Raw genomic sequence first — 20,616 nt, forward strand, 5'->3', positions numbered from 1 at the left:
TTAGGGTTTAAAGAATTGTCATGGCAACAAAGTTGCAAAATTAGCTATAACTTTACACAAAAGTAAGCACTTTTCTCGCTTTAAAATCATGTCAACACTCAAATTATTTATATATTGGGAGTATACTATTGAAACAGTGAGTATTTAAACTGAATTGGCCCTATTCACTTTATAATTAATTCGACTTAACCCTTGTTTTCTTTACATATGTAGCGGGGCTGATAAGTCATGAGATGTGCGGATCCATGTGCAAGCTTTTATTACACAGAGACGTGGTTGTAACAAGCATGGGTCAAACACTGGCAAACAGTTATATAGAGGGCAAGACCAATAATATTCCTAGGGCAAGCGTGGGTCTTCGATGAACGAACAATATCCAGAGGGCTAAGCAAGAGGGGTAATCCAGAATCCAGAGCAAAGGGTCAAAACACGAGAAACAGGGCAAGGCAGAAAAAAAGACTAAACTATGAAAACTAGAAACTAAGATAAGAGTATGAAAACTATAAACTGAAACAAGACGATGAAAACAAACATGGAATGGCTTGGTATCGCAGCTTTCGCTAGGAGAGGGATATGTGCAGAACAATACTCAGCAGTGTGTGAGGGGAAGTCCAATGCTTATAAAGCGTGTTTGATGATAGTGCTGTGTGTGTGTGATTGGTTCTCAGTTGCATGGTGTGATTGTTGTCAGGTGAATGTGATTGGTGCAATGGAGCATGGGAAATGTAGTCCAGTGTGTACCGTGTATTGTGAGAGTCTGTGTTGTGGATGATGACCTCTGGTGGTGAATTAACGGAAGTTTAGTGACTGGATCATGTCAACATGGTTATGATGAGGAACTTAAAAGCAGAAATGTGAAGCTTATTATTTTATAAAAGCACTTTAATTAATTCTTCTGATAAAAATTGGTTGTTATTATGTGTCTGTAAAGTGTGTATTATCGTTTAAAACATTTTTACAAGTTTTTTATGTTTGCGGCAACGTCACTGCAACAAAGATGTACATTTGGATAGAATTTTACACAGAAAAGGTTAGAAAACAATTTTACTTCCATTATAAGCGCCTCACTGTAACACAAATTCTGCAATCAAACCATATTTAGGGACTAGAACATCAAACACTTTGGCTCGTTTTATTTAGGCCAAAAGGTAGCCACCTAGTAACCAACCAGAACACCCTAGCAACCTACTAACAAACACTCAAAGCAATATTGCACCTTAGAGGACACTCAAAAGCAAGGAAATTCCAGTGAGGAGTTCACAATTTATTCCCGCCAATTACGACACCTGATGAAAGAACTTCCACCCGGCCATGAATTAACCTCAAGAGCTAATTAGGAAGCTCAAATACCATAACCATCTCAAACGCAGGCGTGATGATGGGAAGAGACTTTAAATAGCTTAAATAAATAAATCAGTCACGCGTGGGTCACATCCTGACTCGTTAAGATGTGATTTAATGAGGGTGGGGTGGCCTTAACGAAGGGGGGAAGGCGTTTCTGCCCTCTGATGACTAATTATGAAGATAAGGATAATTAAATACCCCCACTCTGGGATGTGTGTATTATCACATCATGCATCTCGACTGGAGGGTGGACATCATCGCACACAGTCATTACACATGCTTGGAGGAACAGAGGGAGGAACTGTTTACACACTCTCGAGGACACATGCAGAATCATGTGGACAAATACACAGATGCTCTCATGTCATTCTAAACCAACCATTTACCCAAGCGTCACTACAGACTGAGATTTAAGATGGTATATCCTGAAATTCCTTTATGCTTCTGTAAACTCTTAAATCAAGATTGATGCCATAGACAACAAACGGCATTTGTTTTTGCATCTAGTGACTCACTGTCAATCGATATGGGGGAAAAAGGCATGAAACAAAAGCAGATGTCTGATACAAGTAATACAATTACAAATGATTGCAAATGAGACGCGCACAAACTTGGCAAAAATATATCTTAAATGAAATTAACTAAAGAAGAAGAATTGAAAACAGGAATTTGTTCCCTATGAATTGAAAAAGTTTCCAGTGGAATTCGGATTTTACAAAGCGGGGACTGTCGCCAAACAGACATGGTTATCAATGTTTAAAATCTCAAAATAGCCAAACATAATCTAAAACCTCTTGTGACCACCATGTTTGAAGGTGAAATTACATAAATTACATTTGATAGCTATGATGAGGATATAATCGCCAAAATAACTTGAAACCAGTGTTGTGTTTTTTATTAAAACAATTTAATTTTGCTGTTGACTGAAATAAGGCTGAAATAAAATTTAAATAAATAAATAAATATTATATAAAAATTTTGATGCTAAAAACTCTTAAAAGAAATAGTTTTTTTATTATTATTATTATTCAAGAAATAAAAGCTGAAAATAAAAAAGAATAAAAAATGACAATCACCTAAAATTACTTGCACTAAAAAAGAAAATGGAAACTGAAAATATATTTAAAAAAAATTTTTATATAAATATGTTCCGCATATAGTTGAAAGACAAAATAAATCATATCAGTAAAAATGTTAGCTCTACAAATAAAATGCGCACAAAAGCTGACATGCAATTAAAACCATGGGATATCATTACAACAGCACTATAGAGTTTGAATATATTCATCAATAAAATCACTTCAGCACACTACAACATATGCTTAGTAGGCCATACAAGCTAACGGATATGAAATTAAAAAGAGCTTCAGATTCAATAATAAAAAATAAAAAAACTATTCAACAAAAATGAATTGATGCAGAGTGAATACAATTTTTAAATCCATTTATGACTCTTATTTGAGGTGGTTGCTGGTTGGCACAAAAAAAAAACCATGCATTTATTGGACTGGGTCCCTTCTTCCCAAACCTTTCTAACCTTGCACATTTAAAATCATGTTGGCCTTGTTTAAACTGTTTAGAAGAAAATTAAATTGGGGAGAAACTGAAACAGAGGAGAGAGAGCACAGGAAAGAGTTCAGTTTGGCAGTTTTCCATTCTTTAAAAAGCAAGTTGAAGGTTCACAAGGGACTAAGAATTGTGAAACTTTTTAAACTTCTCAGAGAAGCAAACATAACCGGATGCTTAGAGGGAACTGGGAGCATGTGGATGTGTAAGAGAGAAACCTCCTTGCCCCGAGCAATCCATGTAAGATTGTTAAAAACATTTCTGACAGGGTTAAAATGTTTACTTTGTGTGTTTTTATCAAAAACAATATGCTAAATTGGTTTTTGCTGAAATTCAAGTTACTGTCTTTCAAAGTGTGGTTTAGAGATGTATTTCACTTCAAAACCTATTTCATTCTACAAAAATAAAATAAAATAAAATAAATAAAAACCTTTTCGATTTGAGGGACAGAATTAAATTCTGTATTCAGATTGCCTTAACATACCATATTCAATGCCAAATTGCTATTCAGTCAGACTTAATTAAAAGCTTAATGTGAGACATTTAATAGTTAGATTATTTTTCTTTTTTTCTTCTGAGAACTCATTTCTTGAATAAACAATAAATAGTTTTTTAACAATAGGCTATTAGCTTAAAAGTCAGACATTGTCCAAGTCATTTTAAGTTTGCCAACCGAAAGGGCCGTACTATGCACAATATTAATTATCTAACAGAAATTGAAGAGTGCTAACTGGTCTCCGGGGTTCCTCAGGGCCGTGTCTTGGGTGCTACTGAAATAGTCTGACAGTACGACTCTATTATACACAAACTGGAGTAAAATGCATGCTAAACCTCATATATGCACGTCTACTAATGGTATGGGTTACTGTGTTATTCTAGAGTACATGGTCAGTAATGCTATAGACTTTGCAACAGACATTTTTATTATTATTATTATTTGTATGGCTTCTTACAACTGAGCGGTGTCTCTATATAAGGGGCATTAAACATTACATCACACACTATTTTTAAACTTGACAGAATCAGATACAGTATTTTCATGTTGCAAGATGAAAAAAAAAATGCAATAACATCAAAAACGTCAGATCAGATCAACTAATGAACTTTAAATAATCTGTAATGAGTTAAAGGAAAACTTCACCCAAATATGAAAATGTCATATTAATTTATTTGACATCTGGCCATTCAAAATGTTTCTTCATCAGAATAAATTTGGAGAAACTGCTTGAAATAAAAAGTGTTTTACTTGAGAAAGAAACATTATGGATAGAGGACACACATTTTAGCCACGAACAACAATTTGAAGCTTAAAAATATAAATTAATAATTTCAGTTCACAGGATGTTAACTGGTAGAGTGGATTGATGTGGAATATGTCTGGATTATTGTGATGTTACTGTTTGGACTCTCATTCTGATGGCACACATTTACTGCAGAGGATCCTATGGTGAGCAGGTGATATCATGCTACATTTCTATAATTCTGTTCCCATGAAAAAACAAACACATGAACTATGAGGCAAGATAAGACAAAAACACCTGGTTGGGAAGCACTGCTCTACAGATACGCCTCAAAAAGTTTGTCTCAGTTTCTTCTTCAGCACTAAATGAGAAAGAGTAAACAAGTGCGGACAGTTCTGAACTCATTCACAGCTACCAATAGTATCCTGACTTCAGCATCATTAATGGTCAGTGACCACGACATCATTGCTAAATCCATAAGATTGCAGTAATTGGCCAAACTTCTTACGCTCCAAAAGACCAGTCGGAACCTTTCAGACTTAAAAAAACAGATATGAAACATTCACAAAAAAAACTGAAGACAACTGCTGCAGAACTGGCTAAAATAATGTCACAGACAAAGCCTTTGTTTTACAAGAGAGGGAACTGGGCATTTAAAAGTTTTCTTCATTACCATCTCTATGTGGAAGCAGAGTGGAAATTCACTGGGACAGATGCAGTCTCAGATAAACTGACATCCAAAAGAGAGAGTGTGCATCTACATACTGTAGCCACATGTGTAAAAGTCTCACTACAGGCTTCAGACCACCCTCGGCCAAAATCGGCACTCAGTCACACCTGATTTCCTCAATGCACATGCAAAGATAACGAACCCCATGCACATACAAAATCGGATAAACTAAATTTTGTCCTCTGATATGAATGGGTCCACTCAGAGGTCCAGAATACCCACTGGTCCTAAGAACTGTGAACACCTCATGGATTATTTTCACTTTAGATTAAATGCCATTAATTGCCTCCTCTCACCCGTTCTCCCTTCCCTCACTTTTAGTACATACCAGCTTTCTTATAGTGCCCCTATTATGGATTTTTGGAAATTACCTTTCAAGCAGTGGGTACACTGTAAAATCCAATAGTTTACCTAGTTTTTATACTTGCTAGGTTTTATTAAGTTACAGCTAATTTCAAGACAAGTAAAACAATTTACTTATGGCTTACTTAAAATATTCAAGGAACCAATGACATTGATACACCAATGAGATGCAGCAGTTCACTAATATGTTACTAATATACAACAAAACAACAGAAGACGAAGAAGAAAAAGCTTTTGAGCAATTCTTAATAAACTTTTCACTCATTTCCTCCACTTCCGCAGTTCTATCTCTAGTTGCATTCACTTGGTTTCCAGTCATCTTGGATGTTGAACTGTCAATAAAACACAAAAATTTGAGAAAACATCATATAAGATGACTTTTATCTAAAAAAAAAATGTTTGTTTGAACTTAATTAGTGCTCCCTTTGGTTGGGCACTTGGAACTTCTTTCACATTCTTATCATTATCTTCCTATTGCTGCAACGATGCAACATGACATCACAGTTATTTGGTTTCAAACGAAGGGAAGTAATAAATAGTTTACATTTAGAAGGTGATCTAACGTAATCTACGATCTAACAATCTAACAGAAGGGTTGACATAATTCTTTAACATTTTTGGCAATATCTTGCAACTGATAATGCTCAGACTTCAACATTCAGCACAACAATGGTAACAGTTCAATATTTATTTATTTTATTAATTGTAACAATAACCATTTTATTTGTTCTTTTTGTTGTGCTACTACTGACACAAGACAACAAAAAAACAGTAAAACAAAGCAATTGCATTATTTATGCTGAGTGCCCTCTGGGAGTTAGTAATTCTGAGTAGCTACGTATACTAAGTCAAGAGTAAACAAAGTAAATTATCTAGTACTCCCTACAGTTCTTTTTTAGTCACTAACAGTCTCGTGTAAGTGAACTATACTCAGCATTTGTCAGTACAACATACTATTCCTATTTCACTTTACTTAGTTTTTTTTAAAGGCAGTCGGTTTGCATGCTTTTTTTAAGTAAGCCTGACTAATTCGATTTTACGGTGTAACAACTCTAAGTGAATGAAAACATACTGCAAAGTTTTAAATCTGAAAGTGCACTATGTATATTGTACATGTTGTTATTGTTTCTCAAAAGAGTTGACTTCAACGAGACGTTTTTAAAACGAATCCCATCCCAACATTCGCAAAATTGTCCAACTTGTTGTGCGTGCAGACACGGTTCTTGATAAGACAAGGATGCAACAATAACACACAAAACCCTTAACACACAGTACTGTAAATGGTAAATGGTAAATGGACTGCATTTATATAGCGCTTTTAACAAACCACATGGCCATCCAAAGCGCTTTACAAGTTGCCTCACATTCACCCATTCATACACTCATTCATACACTGACTGCGGTGTAAGCCATTCAAGGCGCCATCCAGCTCTTCGGGAGCAGCTGGGGTTAGATGTCTTGCTCAAGGACACCTCGACACTTGGTCAGGTGGAGCCGGGGATTGAACCACCAACCTTCCAGTTTGTAGACAACCTACATGAACCACTGAGCCACTGCCGCCCCTAATGTAATATCACGGAAATTAATCAAACCCCCCCCCAAAAAAAATCTCAGTCATTTATATTCAGGATATTCATCCGAATTTCGTATTCAAGAGGCTGCAGTGATTGTATTATGAATTAGAGAGGGTCAGTCTGTCTTTATTAGTGGGCATGCTTGGGTCACAGACAACATGAATATCAAAGTATGAATTGTGTGTGTGTTTCTCCTGTATCTCAAAACCCTTCCCCATCTACGTCTCACTTGCTCTTTCATGCTTTGTATCTGCACCTCTCTATCTGATCTCGATATGTAATGGATATAGCATTGACCAGCCTACCATACACCTTTAGCTGTCAGTATGCACCTGCTGGCAATATTGGATTGTGTGCATTCAGTAAAATGGTACAGAAAGAGTCCCGCAGGCAAACGTGCTGGGGTGGACGCGTGGGCATGAGTTTCCATTTCATTTAAACACACCAGCTCTCGTAAAGTTGCGCCTTTAAACAAGAGGCTGCATGACTCATTCATGGCACCTGTGGATGTGTCTAAAAAAAGGCCACTGATAAATCAGAACCATGCAAACCTAATGAAGTCACATGCTCAGCATGTTCAGCAATTCTAGAAATTTAATAATTCAGCAGTTTTTATATTTATTTTTATATGATTAATAAACAAACAAACATGTGATATATTACAAATAAATAGTAAAATTAAAATATAAAAATTATACAACAAATTGACAGCTTTTTGTGGTAAACAGTACTTTAATCTAGATCACCATAAAGTAAAAAAAGCAAACAAACAAAAAAAAATCTAAATTGTTTTTTTTTTTTTTTTCACTGGCTCACATGAAGGTTTGCCAAGCAGCTGCGTGACTCACTGGCACCTGTGGATGTGTCTAAAAAAAGGCCACAGATAAATCAAAAGCCTGCTACCAGGCTGCAAATAATGGAGTCACATACAGTACTCAACATTACCATATGAAGTAAATAAGCTTTGGCAATGAGGGGTCAATTCATCATTTTTAAATTCATCCACTGTGGTTTAACACATGCAAGACTCAGATTCTCATTTAACCATCATTAAATTTTCTGCAAGCTCAGTGTAAAGCCAGTTTGAACATTCCCTGTCTTATTGCACAATATTTTAACGTAAAAAAAAATATATATATATATAAATAAAAAAGCTTGCTTCACCTCTAGAACAGCTTTCCCTTCTGAGTGACATCACTAAGCACTAGAATTTCTCAACTCCATCCCTTTTTACAATTCAGTCAATTTGCAATGGATAAAATGAAGCCACCCCCTTAAAAAAAATTGTAAAAGGCAGCTGTGGTTGTCAACTTTACAGTAAGAATACAGTAGCAACATTTTAGGTTTTACAGATCAAAATTACATTTATAGTTTAAAAATGCTATAATGTTAATATCAAAAATTCAAATAGCTAAAATACTGTTCACCACGAGCAATTTTTACACTGTTATTACTCATTTGTAGAAGGTGCACAGTGTCATACAAATGACACCAAAATAATACAATATAAGACATAATATAAAAAACCTAACTTATAAGAAAAAATAAGAAAACAGTTATTTCAATAAAAATACAAATAAAATATAACAAAAAAAAATCATCAAACCTGAAGAGTCACAATGAGAATTCTGGGATAAAAAAAGTTACGTTTCTTCAATGTAAATAATAAGATGACTTGTTCTTTTTAACTTCCAAAATCTACTTTTAACAGTGTTTTATTAAATGACGTGAAATGTCCTTTAGATTTATTACAGCTGCTCACCCCTCTGTCAACAGGTTAACTTTAACCATTAAAATTACAATCATTTTTACAGTGTACTTTTATCATGTCATTGAATTACAGACGTAAAATTGGTTGCACATAGCAAATGCCTTTTCATGTTCACTTTATAGACCTAATGACAGTAAAAAGAAACAGTAAGTTGGGGGCGGAGCATATCGTCAACTTCTCTTGCATTAAAGGCAGTGAAGCAGTTCCATACAGTAAGATGTTCCTATAGACTATGTTTTAAATGTATATACATATAAAAAATATATAAGCTTTAAATTACATAATAAAAGTAATATAGAAATAATTTCATATAGAAAAAGTTAAAGCAAAATTGGCAACTTTTGTAGTATACAATCATTCAAATACCCTCAAAGCTGTAGAGAGAGGTGAGAGAGAGAGAGAGAGAGAGAGAGAGAGAGAGAGAGAGAGAGAGAGAACAAAAACCTCAAAAGTCTAATTTCGATGTCATGTAGTTTTAATGCTTGGAGTTCGCAGATATTCCCGCTGCCGCTGTGTAGGCCTACTGTAAGGAAACAGGTGTGGTTGTGTGTAGCTCCCTAATCACATTGATTTCTCTCCATGCTGTGGTAAAGAGCTTTCTGAATCCCGTGCAGAGAGAGCCATTCTGTCTTTTATCAGTATTCCGGTGAAATCTGCTTCTGCTGTTAAAATGACAGAGAGTCAAAGCGGGGACCCCAGGCTTCGCCAGTCGCAGCGTATTTGTGAGGCTATAAATCAAATGACGGCGCTCTTCCACGTCCCGTATCTCCCCCATCACCCCCTCTCTGTCGTTTATATCCATCAGCTCGTTTTATTTCCAAAGACAAAAAGATGCTCTGGTGAATGCATCCTACGAAGCGACGATTCCCTAAATGATTCGCTCTTTAGAAAAAGATGAATTAAATACTACAAAAAGTAGACAAGAACAGAGCATCTCGTTTTGCACTAGCCAGTTACAGCCAAGAAAGCAAAAACCCTCATGCAGAGTTATTAAATGAATAGAAATAACAACCATCTTCAAGAAACTGCTGGAAAACACAATCTAAAGTCTATAGAAAATCTGTTTTTTGTTAGTATGTTCCACGTATGTGTTTTATAAATGCCCTGAATCTGGTTTAAGATACATTTTAAAACCTAACCATCTTCTGAAACTCCGATAGTGCCAGAGAAGATCTGATAAAGCCGCGTTATCTTCAGCAGAAGGATGCAACACATCTCACTAAACCCCTGCGCACACAGATCAGCATGCAGGTGGCTTTCCAAATGAATCACTTCTCATCAATGGAGAGGATATTGATTTTTTTTTTTAAACGTACCAGATTGGTTTCTTTACTAGTTTTACATAGGAATGATAGAATTCGGAGACTGCATTCCTACCTCTGTTGCGGACTGTTCCGTTGACCACGTATTGCTGCGGAAAGGCAGTTTATTATCCCTTGCCAGCGCTGAGGACTCAGACCGACGGAGATACTGACTGAGCTGGCGCGCGCGAGAGAGAGAGATACTGTAGAGCGAGGGAGAAACAGAAAGAGAAATAGAGCGAGTGGGGAGACACATAGCCTACAACTGGATCAGTGTAGCCCGATTCCAACCAAATGAATTGCATGAGTTTGATGAATCATTTAAAACATGTCAGTGGTTAAATTAGCAAACACTTTAAATAGTTAACACTGGGTCATTCTAAACTCAGTGTAAACGGAAAGCATCCTTCTGTTTAACACCGCTCATAATTTACCCGGGGTTAACAATTAATCCTAAATATTCATAAGATGAAGACGAACGGAGCACGTGACCTGTTTACGTAAAGGCATCGCTCATTCTATTACCAAGTTTTTCCTGAATGTACATGAATTTGCATTTTGACAGCCCTATACTGTATGTATACATTCATGGTTTTCCCTTGTTTCCATGCATCTATAAATTTCCAACACTGCATCTTTGAATCCAAACCAGAATCATTATTAATATGATAGTATATATATATATATATATATATATATATATATATATATATATATATATATATATACACACACACACACACACACATATTGGATTAACTGCAATGGCTTATTTCTTGACGGTAATATCTTAAGTGGAGATACACATTAATGTGCATAAATGCATTTTTCATATAGCTTCAGGTTTTTTGCTCGTTTCTTTTCCATCGGCCACCAAGCTGTTTTCTCACTCTGAACACGTATTGCGCCTCTGTCAGCGCGTGCCCACACGAGCGGGCAGGAGCCTTTGACGTCATAGAGAAGCACTCTGCCAGAGCGCGAGCAGCCAGCCACAGCTGCCCGCGTATGTTAAATCAATCTTTCACGTGAGTAAACTGTACAGCTCCCCCTCTGGCATCCTGAAAAATCCTCAGAGTGATATCAGGCACTGAATTTAGGTGAATGGAGGGTATGAGAGGCTCATTCACAAAAGAGTCTTGGCTATAGATTGCCTACACTGTTACTGTTTGAGATTGGGACCAGTTATGACCAGTTAGAATTCATTTAGTCACCCTGAGAAGTGAACTATACAGGATAACCTGCCATTTTAAGTGAGATTACAGATAATGGGGAGTGCTTATTCAGTCTGAAAAGCACAGTTAATATGGTGCTTATTATACATCTTGCTGCCTCAAGTCGATCACTAAACAGGTGGTGTTTTGTAAATGAAGGTAACTAATATAGGAACTGATTTCAAACTGACTTCCAAGACACCATAAATGTCACATCGAACAAATTCAAGTAAACATCAAGCATATAGCAACATGTAGCAAAGCAAATATTTAGTGATTTGAGTGAATTACCTACATGACACTGCTCCGGATAGTACAGGGTGAGGACCTACATTCAAGAACTTACACTCACGGATAACAGAGGAGTTTTGACATATCTGGCTTGATGGATTTACACACTTTCTACAGGATCAATGCTACTGATGCAGGGACTCACAGGATAGCTGGTATAAAGATAGAAGCTCCCTCAAGATCAGCAACATAAGCTTTTAGGAGAATGATGTGCAGCTGTAGGAACCAGAACTGAGCTTTCTTTCATTTGAACATGGGTTAGATTTGAGATTCTTTTGGAGCTGGAGTTTAAAGGCACAGTTTAACTAATATATATATATATATATATATATATATATATATATATATATATATATATATATATATATATATATATATATATATATATATATATATATATATATATATATATATATATCAATCATTACTCACCCTTATGTCAATCCAAATCTGTACTGAACACAAAAGAAGTCCAAACAATTTATTAGACATCATTGACATTCTTTACAGAAAATCAAAAATACAGAAAATCAGTGAACTATCCCTATGAGGGTCAAAGGTTTTCTTAAAAAGGTTGGAAAATAAACATTCTAGACATTAGGACTGAGAAAGTTTGACAATAGAACATCTTGTTCATTCAAAATATATTCTATCCATCTTATAGTCAGCTACATTTCAGCACCACGGACAGTTCCGCAAGGACATATTGACCAAAACAGTTAGACACATGTGCTCTATCACTTTTAGGGCAGCAAGAAAAACACAAATGCCAACTAACAGTCCCACCCAAACTTACTCCAGTATCTTCCCTAAAGAGTCAAGACACATACCGGCAATCAAAGAAATCACTTCAACAGACTTGTCAAAATGACTTCCAGTCCCAGCTTACCTAAACTACAAAATATACTCCTCATACTTAACCTACTCTGCCTTGAGGTCTAGGAGCTCGTTTTACTTCAACTTGTCTGTATCTGGAGCCATTTTAACCAGTATGACAGACTCTATTCATGCAAAACATTTTTATGCTGTTAAATCTCATCTCTTTCTGTTAGAGAGATCTTAAAGAGCCCCATCAGCTTTGGTAATGTTTTTTTGTTGTTGTTGTTGTTGTTTTACCATGTTAATCCCGAATTGATCTCCTCAATTGTTGCCTCACTACCCTACTCCACACAATAGGGCCAAACACAGAAAAATGATCCCCTCTTTAAGACAAATAGCCCTTCTTTTAAGACCAGTAGTGTGGAGGAAGGAGAATCCCATCCATACACTTCATAGTATCGACCCCAGTTTAAGTTGATTGGGGTCGATCCGGGTTGGGTGAGCCGTACCTTGCCCTTTGGCTCAACAGTCATTTATCCAAATGGCACCACTAGCATGCAAGCAAGCAACTTGTTGATGGAAAGAAAACCCACTGCTTCTCATTAGGAATGTAGTTAGACAATAAATTCTTAACTCTAATAAAGATCATATGACCTGTCAGATCTTAACAGCTGTAGATAATTGTATTGTCAATTTTAGTGTGTCCTTCTGAGTGGGTCCTCCACCTACCAAGCAATTGTCATTGAGATGAAAGGATGGCTTTCTCCTTCACTTCATTGGGAAAATTGTTGGCTTACAAAATCTCACCTAAACCATCTCCCTCCCTTTTCCTTTCTTGTCTAGGAACTACTGATTTTGTCTTTCCTTCTAAAAGCAATTAAGATACTTGGAGGGGGCATGTTAGGGAATATTGTAGAAGACACAAAATACTATTTAAGAAATCAAAAACATATGTACTGGTTTATCCTCTAGTCTTATTAGAACTAGCAAGAGAGATATTTAACAGTAACCACTTTGTACACACCAAATCATAAAATTCATGCATTTGTCTTTACCTTTGTCTTACGTGAATCACACACCATGGCAACAAGGGTCTAAATTTAGAATATTGGACATTTCTGTTTCCCTGTAATTGTTTCTTGTTAATAAACCCCTGGCCTTCGTTTTGAATCTCCCCAGGGGTTGGTGTATTGGCTGCAGTTGTGCTATTACTGCACAATGTAATGGCCCAGGATCTATTTTTATCCCTCTGTCAAGGATCGGTTCGAACTTGATTATCTAAAGAAGCATGGTCAGTCATTGATACAATTTACCAACCACCTAAAACTGAGCCTCTGCCTTTTGCTTTCTCCTATAGGGCAACAGGCTCACTGAGAATGTTTAAAGCCTTTAGTGACCTTTACAGACATGGTCATGCTGCCCAGCATAAGTGATAAATTAAGTGTCAGCATGAAGGAAAAGATAGTGTCATTTAAGTGAATGGATGTTCTTCTTGTCAAGAGATGGATGGTGGCTGAGATGGAACAGGTTGGACGTTGCAATTCTTTCATATCGCTTCAGGACATGAAGGTCTTTCCAGTCCCGGAGACCACAATGACATACATGCAAAAATATACAGCCTATAATTTTGAAATATGATAACCTGCTACTTTCCCTTAAAATGTATTTAATATGCATCTCTGACATAATTAAAACTAGTAGTAAATTATTAACATACATAAGAAAATTTATAATAATCTGATAATAAGATTAGATAATGTTCTATGTAAATTTCAGTACAGTTTAGATAGTTTACAGAATTCATATTATTCAGACTATTTATAAAACCTACATAAACCCAGAAGCATTCATATACTAAATACACTGAAAAAGAAAATCCCAAATATCCAAAACAATACATCATTTGCAGAAATATTTTTCCATTTTAAATGTCCTAATTTGCATAAAGAGCGAGAGAGACAGGCAGTGTGCACTGCACCCTTTGCTTTGTTTCTCTCCCATTCTCTCCAACACACCCTCTCACGGAAATCCTTGCAGCCACAAAAATCTACCCACATAACGGAGGTCTGAAGTCAGGCTCTGTTCTGAGCCTGATCTGTTTACCATTTAACTATTCGTTTGCATAAAAAGACCAAAAGACGGCTTATAAAGTGGCAAGGATAAGAGCAGGCAGACATGAGACAGGTCTAATATTATTATTTCAGCTTTGTCTATAAGACTGATAGGACCTGAGAGAAAATAACAGCCTTGGATAATTCAGCATGATGTGTTAGGCACTGGATAAAGCTCTCTGAATTAAGGAGGATATCACTTATGGATGCCCATTAGGTACTGACAGCAAGCATACAGATGCACCGATATGGACGTGTACGCTTGTGAAGACATTTATGCTTCAGACATTTTCATATCTGCAGACAAGACCTTCCATTTTCAGAGTGATGCTGAGATACAATATAACTACACAAATTGGTCTTAAACTTACATAAATAATTACTTAAGGTTTTTTATTTTATTTATTTATTTATTTTTTGCCCATATCTTATCTCACCTAGGACACCAAGTGAGCTGGGATTTTCACTTGCACCTTAATCTCAGAAGTAGTGTTGAAAGTTGAGACTAGTGGGCTGATCCAAAAAAACACAATGCAATACACAAGAATAACAATGTTCCAAGATGCACCAGCTTACAATATTCATCAGTATCAGGGGATAAATACATACTGTACCAACCAAAAACAACCACCCTGAATGTATGAGGACATTAGTTTGACATTGTCTTGAAGTGTTACAACATGTATGGCTTTCTCTAATACAAAATAAAACTGCAGAGGAGAACCACTGTCCTTTAGATAAAAATTTTACTTCCAAAATACACCGTAAAAGTCTGTGATCTCACAGTTATTATAAAAGTTACAGTCCCTCCAGTGTTGTAAATCTCATACACACTGACAAAGTCACCACTAGTAATCAAAGACTCAGAAAGCACCATTTGAAGGATTATGGTCTTGTCATTTTCACATTCGCTCAGAGCCACAGGACAAGTCACTAAACAGGGTATAACATCTCTTGAGCTGAGAGCAGGTAAAGGGGCTCATGCTCTGAAAATTGCTACTTGCCTCCATCCTCCGAGACCAAATGGGGATTAATTGAGTCTAATTAAAGCTCATCTCCACTGCAAGCACTAATGTGGTCAATATCTATCCAGCGAGAGACTGTACTCAATTATCCCAGCCTCACAATTATCCTCATCATTACAGCAGTGTCATTTTTACGCCAGTATTTCAGAGTTATCATTTAAAGACCTATTTCCTGTGAGAAAAAGAGAAAAATATATTTTTATTTTACCATTGGATGTCCCTCAATGCCATTTCCCTTTTCTCATTTGTCAGTTTTCCCCTGTCCTTCGTTCTCTCCAACTTTCCGACAGGGCCTTGTCGGTAGGTGATGGATTGCAAAAGTCTCTCGGTTATCTCAGGAGCCACAGGTAATCTGGAATATGCCAGATGAGACCCAGGTTTGCCAAATGAGCCATTGCAAACACACATATGCACGGAGACACAAATACATTTACTATTGATTCAACAAACCAAATGCCCCATCATTCAACTGTTTAAATAAGGCCCTATCCAAGATATCGCTCTCTGAATCCTTAGGGAGCACAGCATGAGCACTTGTGAGCACCCTTCTGAATCAGAAAATGACAAATGGGATACCCTACAAACTTGAGGACTTGAAGGCAAATCAAAGCTACAGCATTGCATCAAGTGTGCTGTTTGGGACAACGTAATGACCTCTTGTCAAAAAACAAAAACAATGGCAAGGCACTTGAATTTACAGCAAGTAGTTATGAATCTCTACACCAGGACAAAGACACTTCATGGAAATTGAGACCTCACTTTTTTTAAGAAGGCCGGTTTGCCTGATGGGATTTAGCTTATGGACAGTAGAAGAGTCTAGAAAAAGCTGTGGTAAAAATGGCTGCCACAAATTTGTGTTGGACCTTCAATGTAGTGCAATGGGACTTTACAATGTACATTCTTATTTGTTAAACATTGATTATCTGAAACAACTTATAGTACACTTCTACTTCGGGGAAAATTGCCCAACCTGGGGAACAATGGCTAAATCATGAATCACCACTTTGGGATGAAATCCAGGATTTTTGGGTTACCAGCCTTGCATTTTCAATTATGGACATCCCTCGAGAATAATGAATAAACCAAGTTCTTTAGTCTTACCGTCTTACCGTACTCTTGAGTCTTACCGTCACCACACCTCCATGTCCTACTGTTAATCCTCAACATCTGGGTCAGAGACAGAGCCACTGAGGAAAAATGTATACAGGTTTAGGTAGCCCAAACAACTGAAAAGTCCCAGGTCAGCATGTAGAGTATCTCTTGCTGACTGGACCATGATATTGGCTAAAGAAAACGTTCACATTGAAACCAGTGGACGAGAATCTACCTATAGCTCAAAGCGACACTAATTTGGTCTCCACTACACACCTTGGAAAAAGCCTGAGTCAGTTGCAGAACTACCCAGCAAAAACAAAAAAAACAAAATGGAGTGGGAGGTTCTAAATGTCAAAGCAAATAATTATTTACTGGCAATGGCATTTTATTACCTTCCAAACTGGCTAAGGCAGTATGGTTTAGTGATTTGAGGTGGAGAGAGAGAATGAGAGGAGTCCTGAGTTTTAATGGCTCATTGTAGATTTTTGTGGCAGATGAAATATGTTTTAATTTGCCAAGCGCTAGAGGGGCTGTCGATAACTCACATGCGGGAGAAAGCCCCAAAAGGCGGGAATGCTTTCTCTCTCTCTCTCTCTCTCTCCCTCTCAATTGCTTTCGTTCTTCATTCACGTTGGCGCTCCTGTATGTTCCCATGGTAACGGAACACAGCAGCAATGCAAGGCGAGTCGCATGCCAAAACTGAATGAGATAGACACTAAATACAAATTCTCTCAGTCTCTATCAGTCTTTCTATCTATCCAACCTGTCCATTTATGTCTCGCATGAACACCTTGGTCATAAATTGAGTGTGACAGATAAACAGTGCAAATAACTTAAATTATGCATGAAAAAACTAGAAACGTAAATGTATTCAGGATTCAAAATTCTGAAAACCAGCATAGTTTTGCAATTGCATCCTACAAAATAGAGTATCAGTATCTTTCATACCAAGTTGTACCAGGTATTCACATGATCCAAATGAGTTCATGTACTTTAACCAGGAAAGGTGAAGGCTCAGATCAGAGGAGGATGATGCAGGTATATCTGGTAGTTCTGAAGTATATTGGAACATTGGAACAATTTCTCCGGCCGACCAAACAGATTGTACAAAAAGCCAAAGTCGGAAAATGAGATGTCAAGTTTGATTAATCTTCATACCATGAGACGAAGAGAAATTAGATGATTCTGGGGTGAAGAACAAGAAAGATCTGGAATCGCAATGAACGACCTTGACATTCATCCATATTCTGTGCTGAGAGATTCCGAGACCTAAAGGATGTGTGTGGCATTCATAATGCACACATTTTAATCTTTTACATTAGTATATTGCTTCTTTTTTTTTTTTTTTTTGAACATTTACAGGTTGCCTAGTGAAGCTGTTCCTGTACAGTATGATACAACTAGTTTTTAGGCTCTCTGGTTGTCAATGAATTTGGGTTCAAAATGCAGGCCTCAAATAAGTTTTAATTGAAGTTAAAACCAAAAAAGACAATTGTCACTATTTAGTCAGTCAATTTCACACCAATCCAAACCTGGATGCTGGTTTTTGTGCAATGGCAGTGATCAGTTAATATTCCATTTTAATATGCTAATATAAAGCTAAAGCTAAATCACTGAACTAACCAGTGGTTAAAAGAAAACCTAATAACACTAGTTGCCAAAGAGTATGGATCAGTCTTTGGGGGAATAAAAGAACATTTACACAAAGTTTTCTCCAAGATTAGCACCTGTTACCTGTTGGTCCTTCATATTCACCTCTTTTATGTTGTAAATGTCTCTTTTCCTCACAAAGCTGTGGCAAGGATTACTTTCATTGTCATTTTTGTGCCTTTAAAACTTGCTAGCAGTGGTCACTATGGACTGTCATGGGGGAAAACAGAACAAACAAAACCATCATACAGGTTGGTAACATCATGGAGGTGACAAAATTGACCCTTTGCAGGAAGTTTGACTGACAGGCGATCTGACCAATCAATGCCGGATCTGCCATTTATCTCTGACAAACAAACCAGAAAGTAGAGTAGATTGACATCAGTGGACTCGAACTTGAAAAATGGTGTTTATTGACATTTTTCCCGAGGTTGAAACAAGATGCCTTCTGATGTTAATTTATGTTTATTTCATGCTATAACAAGTAAAGAGGAAGAGATGATGGTTTCATATGCTGCTTGAACTGAGGTGCTACAGCAATCTGTCACGACACATTAAAGAGCCACAGAAGGTCTCCATTAATGTTTTTTTTTTTTTTAAAGACAAAATTTAAAAGCAGAGACATTGTTTCATACCTAAAGTAACCTACTCTGTCTTGTCTGTTGGAGCATTGTCAGTGTCCTCTTTGATCTGTGATGTATTTTTCACTGCAAGAGTACATGATGTGTGGCTTGTCTGACTTAGCAACAGTAACTAGGGTGGGTGGGTCTTTGCACAATGTCAATTTCCCCTCCAAACTATTCTGTAAAATTGATTCACAGAACTCACACATAACCACATTAACTCATTACGAACACTATATTGTGCAAACACAGTCAAGAGCTCATAATGCAGCATCCTGAAATCTCCTTTGGTAGAGCCTTGCTTAGTCATTGGCCTGTGAGCAGTGTTTCAATCTATGAAATATAAAAGCTTTAAAATATCTCAATTTACAGCAGTAAATTGGCCAGCAAATGTGGTTTCATGTCTCTTTAAGTGTCTTTCACCCACATGAGGGCCATCCATCTCAAGCAGCATGTGTTTTGACAGATATGGTGATGTCACACCTGGGGAACGAGGTGCTGATGGTGATTCAGTGTGTTGGAGGTCAGATTTTTTACTGATGTTTTATGTCAGCCGGTCAGCGGGGTTAAAAGCTTTGTCAACTAAAGGAATTACGGTGTGCTAACCGGCCATCCCAAACGTACCTTTGAATCAACACGTCACATTTTCCAGAAGAAGGCCAAAAGCAGAGAGCAGATTCCTGACACTTAAGCAAAATGCTTCTGACAGGTCAGTAAACACATTACTTTTAGTGTCATGGTCCATTAGCAGGAAGCAAGGACTTCAGATGTGGATCCTCTCTGTTCCAAGTGGCCTAGTTTGGCTGCTCCTGCGACTGAAATCCATCTACATATTGTTAAATTTTTAACAAATACTTGAATTTAATGTTATCATTACATTTTCAATGATGATGTGCTGCACCCTGGTGGTTAGGAGAAGTACTGCAAGCACCATACTGTGAGTGACTCACTGTTTTGTTTTATGATGATGGGATCTCCCCTTCACCCTCTCTCACCATCTGTCTGGGAATTCTCCCTTACTGAAATTCACCTAAACTGCTTCCCTCCCTCCTTTCCCCCTCAGCCTCATCTTCTTTAGTTGCAAGTCTGCAATTCAACTTTCACTATTAGTCTACAATGACAAAAATGAAGGGCTACCAAATAGATAAAACTCATCTAGCTGTGCAACACTGCTTTACTCCTGATAGTGATAAAGATTCACTACCTACTTTTACGATTCTGGGCACTCTGGGAACATAACATGAGGGTTATTACTAAATATTGTATCTTGTTCATGGTCCTAAAACAGCAATGTTTCATTCTTTTGTTCCCTCTGTCCTCACAAGGTCATTTCAACCTGACCTAAGCTCTCTGCCCTTAACATGCAAGTTAATGTGTAAGGGTCAAATCCTGAGCTACAGGTCTAAATCAAAGTATTGACCCTATGGGGACAGGGACACAGAAAAAGACAGCCTGACATGAACTGAGTCATTGTGAGTCCTTTTGAAGAGACAGAAGAACATACAATCTGACAGACATTTGTTTGTGTGATGTCCATGCCAAAAATCTGTCCTTATGGTCTCAATGAGTTGTATTTTTTGTTTTTCTGAGGCAAGGACATGCCTAAGATTTATTTTTCAGAGGACTTCTTCTACATCACGTTTGGTCCCAAATTAACTGAAACAAGGGTTAGAAGGTCAGTGCTGAAGAAATCACCTCTGCTTCTTCTGTCTGGCTTGAGAAAACAGAAAAAGTCCCATTTCAGGCAACTAAAAAGTGAAGGTGATTGGCAGCCATGTTCTTTCTATCTCTGTGGAGAGCTATTCTGTTCTCTAGAAGAGCACAAAAGGCCTTTGGGTGGGTTTATAGAGGCGATACGGTCAGTTTTTATGTCAAGGTCGAGGTCCCAATGTGAGCTTTCC

Source organism: Carassius carassius, chromosome 48 (assembly GCF_963082965.1).
Source record: "Carassius carassius chromosome 48, fCarCar2.1, whole genome shotgun sequence".
Lineage (NCBI taxonomy): Eukaryota > Metazoa > Chordata > Actinopteri > Cypriniformes > Cyprinidae > Carassius > Carassius carassius.